The 6,318-nt window shown below is 46.5% G+C and overlaps 1 protein-coding gene across 2 annotated transcripts in view; it reads left to right on the forward strand.

Annotated features, from left to right (window-relative positions):
* The window catches only part of efnb3b (ephrin-B3b), a 78,621-nt gene that overhangs the window by 44,907 nt on the left and 27,396 nt on the right, over window positions 1-6,318 (forward strand). The window lies entirely within an intron of this gene.

Here is a 6,318-nt window from a genome sequence, read left to right on the forward strand (position 1 = left end):
ACAGCACAAGACACAAATGTAACATCGTGATGTGTTTTCATTCATAACACGGGCTCAAAATTTGGGTAAAGCTGCTTTTGGCCCTCACATTTTGGGTCTTGTCTAAGTCTGTGCTCCTCAGCCCGTCCTCTGCCCCTCCTCAGCCTCTCCTCTGCCCCTCCTCAGCCCCTCTTTGGCCTCTCCTCGGCCCCTCCTCGGCCCATCCTCGGCCCCTCCTCTGCCTCTCCTCGGCTGTTCTTTGGCCTCTCCTCTGCCCCTCCTCGGCCTCTCCTCTGCCTCTCCTCGGCTGTTCTTTGGCCTCTCCTCTGCCCCTCCTCGGCCTCTCCTCGGCTGCTCCTCGGCCCCTCCTCGGCCTCTCCTCGGCCTCTCCTCGGCCCCTCCTCGGCCCCTCCTCGGCCTCTCCTCGGCCTCTCCTCGGCCCCTCCTCGGCCCCTGTAAATGGAGGCTTTGAGGGCTGCCGTGGTTAGTGAGTGTGGGTACTCTTAATGACCACACACAGAGGAGCCACTGTCAGGCACTCTTCCGGAGAAGAGACAACAAATAAATACTTTTAATGATATAATTTAAATAGATTACATGCATAAATGTTTATCTAATAAAACTTTTTGACGCCACGTTGCATTGGTAATAAATGTTCATTTTGATGATATATTTTCACTATAGGTGTTGAGCTCATGAGGTGAAGGTCGAACAGGTTAAACCGACTAAACAGATTCAGTTATTTCATATGAAACATGTCATTGTAGTTATAACACACTTATAACACACTAGTTAAAACACACTTATAACACACTAGTTATAACACACTAGTTATAACACACTTCTGACTTTAGTAAGATAATTTTACAGTAGTTATTGCAGTAGTACTTTTACTTGAGTAAAACTTTTGGATCCTCTTCCCACGAGAGTAGCACTAAGGCCGGCTGCCTCTGAGACGGTCAGAGAGCGGGCGGTCAGAGAGTGGTCAGCGACGGTCAGTTAGAGAGCAGGCGGCCAGAGAGCGGGCAGCGGTGAGCGGGCAGAGAGCAGGCAGGGGCGGGCAGGGGCGGGCAGCCTTTAGCACTTTGGCGGTGAAGACTCCTCTGTAGGTGTCATTACTCTGGTCATGTGACACGTTCATATGTCCTGTGTGTGAGACAAACTGTCCTTTTGTCCGTGCTCTGCACTTTGTGTCATGAGAAATTAAAATCCTCCCGTGTGCAGCCGGCAGCTTTATGTTGACCATATTCATTTAAGATAGATTTAGAAGTTAAAAAACGTTATGGACTTTCTAATTGCAACGGCAGAAAAACATGCCAATGGTCTTTGTGGCTGCAGGACCTCCATAACTCACAGAGTGGACATGTCTCTCCCTGTGGTGTCTTTAAGGACCAGGACTCCCGGGGCGTTATGGAGAGCCCGGTGCCTCCAGTGCACAATGGCTGGAATAAACAAGCCGCTCTGATATGAATAATAGAGAAGGTGAGAGTGTCCAGACTCTGGCTCCAGAAATCTGTTCACTTTTGACAAGCAAATTTTCATTTAATTTTGCTCTGTCTTTGTTTAGACCATTCGTTATTTAATGTGGTGGCGCAGATCTCTTCAAATGGCACCAGGGTCTCTCACTTGTCGTGCTTGTCGTCGCACTGCAGACAGCGGCAAGCTTTATGTCCCAAACCAAAGAAAACGTATTTCTGATTTTAAAAACAAACTTGAAAACTGGAAGGTTTGATGTTCAGACAGAAAGTACGACTCAAGGGTCAGTGTGAGTGGAAGGTCAGAGGAAGTGTCTGGACGTAACATGAAATATTGCACAAAGTGGTATTTTCAAAACGAGCCAAACACCATTGCCACGCCCCCTTCCACCTGGACTCTGTATGGGTCACTCTTCATGTCTCAGTTGGACATCCCTGTCTCCATGGAAACAGCATTGGACATATTCATTTACAAAGCTAATATTTGATGATTTTCTGGACTGTGTTGATCGTGTTGCTGCTGCCGTGGCAACAGATTCTGAATCTCAACGGGACGTATAAATGTACTTGAGTAAAGACCAGGCTGCGAAATAGACGGGGGCCCGGGGCCCGTAGCCCGTAGCCCCTCAAATCTCCAGTGGGCCCGGGGTTTGAATTAGGAGGGGCCCCTGTGCCCTTGTATCGAAAATCCTCGAAAAAAATCAAGATTTAACTAGTAATTTGACTATATTTGGGGCATTTTCATCGTTTAAGTTTCGTTTTGACAGACATGCCACTTCACAGTATCCTCACTTCTCATTGGCCGAGCGGTGTCCGTGTTCTAATTTCAATGAAAGCGGGCTGATCTGATTGGTCGCTGGGTTCGGTCTTGTTCATTTGTACTTGGAAATGCCCGGTCTAATTTTGCCCGGTCCATGTGTTTTGTTAAATTATTCATAGATTCATGATCATATTCATGTCTGCTGCTGTTTTGGTTGAGAACACCTGAGCTGAACAGAACCTCTCCAGCTCAGTTATGAGTCTGGACCTTCCATAGACCTGGCTCCACTCACTGACCGCTGAGTGCACGGCCACAGTATCATCCCAGTGTTCAATAATGCACAGCACTACCTGTTTTATTCATCAGGGTTAAGAGGATGTAAACTGGAGTCCAGGGGGAGGAGACAAATGGAATGAGCCGGAACAACATGCAGCAAAAACAATGTGCAAAGTGCTGGTGCGTTTTAAAGTCAGTGTGTTGACTCTGTGGCATGATGGGAGGAGCCACGAGGACCTTTTGTGTCCCAGAGACATTAAGGCACTGTTTCTGTCACAGGAATGTTTAAAATATGAATTATTATTGTTGAGACCATTGTTTTTCTTTGAATGAAGATGACATCACGGCATTCTGAACGTTTCTCCTGTAACTGCTGCTGTCTAATAAATATAAAGGTATAAGTCTGCGCAATATTTCAGTTGTATCTGGCTCCGCGCTCACGTTTACAGCGTCACTGATGGACTCTAGATCACACACTCGCTCCAGACAGCGTTCCAAAAACAACAGAACTGAGTCAGTTTGTTGAGGAAGTTGAAGTGTCCTAAATCCAACACGCTCATCAAACAAACGGTCTGAGCTCTGCAGTCGGCACTTTCCATTTTGCTGTATAAAGTTAAACAAAAGCTCCAAGAATGAGGACGAAGAAGCAGCAAAACACATTTGATCAGTTGTACTGCAGAATGTTGAGGAGCATTTATCGACGCACAGCCTTTAAAGTGATATTACAAGTGTGTTTTAGGATTACTAGTCTTAAGATGGCACTTTTTCTCTTTGTTTCACAATATTTCTGTTCTAATTATACTGTACGTATCGTTCTTCAAATAATATTGATCATGTTTTTGTCCTTCCTGTAGCATCTCCCCATTTTCACATCGTTCTTGTTAGTCATTGTTTTGAAGCATAAATATGTGTTTGATTCTCACGTCGTTCATTTGAGTGCAGCGTGTGGCTCAGTGCTAACATGCGGCTCAGTGCTAACGTGCGGCTCAGTGCTAACGTGCGGCTCAGTGCTAACATGCGGCTCAGTGCTAACATGCGGCTCAGTGCTAACGTGCGGCTCAGTGCTAACATGCGGCTCAGTGCTAACGTGTGGCTCAGTGCTAACATGCGGCTCAGTGCTAACGTGCGGCTCAGTGCTAACGTGCGGCTCAGTGCTAACGTGCGGCTCAGCGCTAACGTGCGGCTCAGCGCTAACGTGCGGCTCAGCGCTAACGTGCGGCTCAGCGCTAACGTGCGGCTCAGCGCTAACGTGCGGCTCAGCGCTAACGTGCGGCTCAGTGCTAACGTGCGGCTCAGTACTAACGTGCGGCTCAGTGCTAACATGCGGCTCAATGCGGCTCAGTGCTAACATGCGGCTCAGTGCAGCGTGCGGTTCAGTGCTAACATGCGGGTCAGTGCTAACATGCGGCTCAGTGCTAACATGCCGCTCAGCGCTAACATGCGGCTCAATGCGGCTCAGTGCTAACATGAGGCTCAGTGCAGCGTGCGGCTCAGTGCTAACATGCGGCTCAGTGCAGCGTGTGGCTCAGTGCTAACGTGCGGCTCAGTGCTAACGTGCGGCTCAGTGCTAACGTGCGGCTCAGTGCTAACGTGCGGCTCAGTGCTAAAGTGCGGCTCAGCGCTGACGTGCGGCTCAGCGCTAACGTGAGGCTCAGCGCTAACGTGCGGCTCAGCGCTAACATGTGGCTCAGCGCTAACATGCGGCTCAGTGCTAACATGCGGCTCAGTGCAGCATGCGGCTCAGCGCTAACATGCGGCTCAGTGCTAACATGCGGCTCAGTGCAACATGCGGCTCAGTGCAGCATGCGGCTCAGCGCTAACATGCGGCTCAGCGCTAACATGCGGCTCAGTGCAGCATGCGGCTCAGCGCTAACATGCGGCTCAGCGCTAACATGCGGCTCAGTGCTAACGTGCGGCTCAGCGCTAACATGCGGCTCAGTGCAGCATGCGGCTCAGCGCTAACATGCGGCTCAGCGCTAACATGCGGCTCAGTGCTAACATGAACTGTTCAGAATGCCCAAAAAATAGAACATTGTGGTTATTTTCAAATAAAAAGAAAGAAAAATTCAATTTCAAAGTTGACGAAGCTTTGATTTAGTGAAAGGCTCTTTATTCACTATATTTAATATTTATCATTGTCCAATTATTACACTGTCATATTTTGAATTATTTGAAAACTTTGGGTATTTTTGGACTCATGAAACTTAAATTGTACAAAACATGTAGAAATAATTTAGCTCTGACTTCTGGACATTAAAACGTCATTGTTGGCTGAAGTGAAGTGGTTGAATTAAATAAGGTTAAAACAATAGCTTTTCAAAAACAATAATGGATTTCTGTGTGGATTTCTTACAATAATACAGACTTTTAATCATTACTATTTCACTAAAAATACACACATTCTTCCTCCAAACTCTGAAGCCTGCTCCACACAGAGCATACAACAGAATAATTATAGTTTGTGCACATTTAGCACACTCGGTAAAGCGAATCTGTCTGTTTTTCGGAGCTCTGTACTAAGAAAGCCGTTGCATTGGGAGCACATTCTTTGAGGAAATCTGACACCTGTCTTTGGTCAGGTGCACCCGTCTTTGGTCAGGTGCACCCGTCTTTGGTCAGGTGCACAGTGAGTCATCTAAATGTTCTGATCCAAAACTCACAGAAGCCACTTTCAGCCAGTGGGGAGCATAAAGCTAAAGCAGAGGACACTAGACCAGCTAAACAGTTGCATCCTTAGCTAGCTGCTAACGGTTCCCATTGTAATCCACTTGAGCGCTCCTCGTTTGCAGAACTAATTGTGCGTGTTAGCTTCTCTGCACCGCTCAAAACATCCACATGACTTATTTGTGATATTATATTTGACACACATGGCCTTTCTAACGCGAGGCGGCGGCGGCGGTGGCGGCGGCGGCCATGTGTGCCACAGTGCAGAGGCCGGGCGCTGATCCGAGGTGACGGAGGGGAAGTTTGGGCGATTTGCGTGAGAGAGGTACTGACAGGGCGAGGGGCGAGCGAGGTCATGCCCACAGAGCTGCATGTGTCAGTGTGCGAGGACAGAACACAGTTATTTACATCAGCTGCTCCTAAAGCCTCAAATACCTCACCGAGTACTGTTTGTGTCAGTGTGAGGCGTTAAAGGACAGTTCAGCAGAGGATAAGTGTAAGAGTTAAAGAGGAAAGCTGCAAAATGCAATTGAAATGGTTGTAATTAGCATAGCAAACAGGCTGTAGTTATTATGGAAATGAAACTGTCCTGTTTCCCTGAAGGTTTTAGGACGTATCATGTGTAATGTAGTTTAGACCAGGATGTCCAAAAATGATCAAAACACTGATGCTAATACATATTAAAACTACTGAAACTACTACTCATAGTACATGAGCATGAGGCTGAGTACAGATGAACCACTTGAGGAAGCGCCATCAGGACACAGACAGGGCCCAAGGGAGAGCTGAGGCATATAAATCACAAAAAATTGGACAGAATTGGACTTTTTTAGAATAGATTTGGTCTTTGTCTGGCTCTATAGCCAAATTAGTTTGACTGCTGGGTCCAATTTTTAAGAGTGCTATTGTTTTGTGTTGAAAATTGCATTGTGTCTGAAAAAAAATGTTTTTATTGTCATTATGGTGTAAAAATTAAAATGTAATATTGAGATCACTTTCCTTTTGGTGAAAATTGTGACATGGTAGTCTGTTCTTAATGGTCATACTTAGAGTTAGTGTTAAAATTCAAAAACCTATACACTTTAAATATGTGTTGTATTGACTTATATTTAAGGACATACTATATAACTGCTAACATAGGAAATGGGTGCAAAAGTCAAACAC

The sequence above is a fragment of the Eucyclogobius newberryi genome, unplaced genomic scaffold (genome assembly GCF_026437365.1).
Source record: "Eucyclogobius newberryi isolate DKJ021-1_F unplaced genomic scaffold, fEucNew1.0.hap1 SCAF_51, whole genome shotgun sequence".
NCBI classification, from domain to species: Eukaryota; Metazoa; Chordata; class Actinopteri; order Gobiiformes; family Gobiidae; genus Eucyclogobius; species Eucyclogobius newberryi.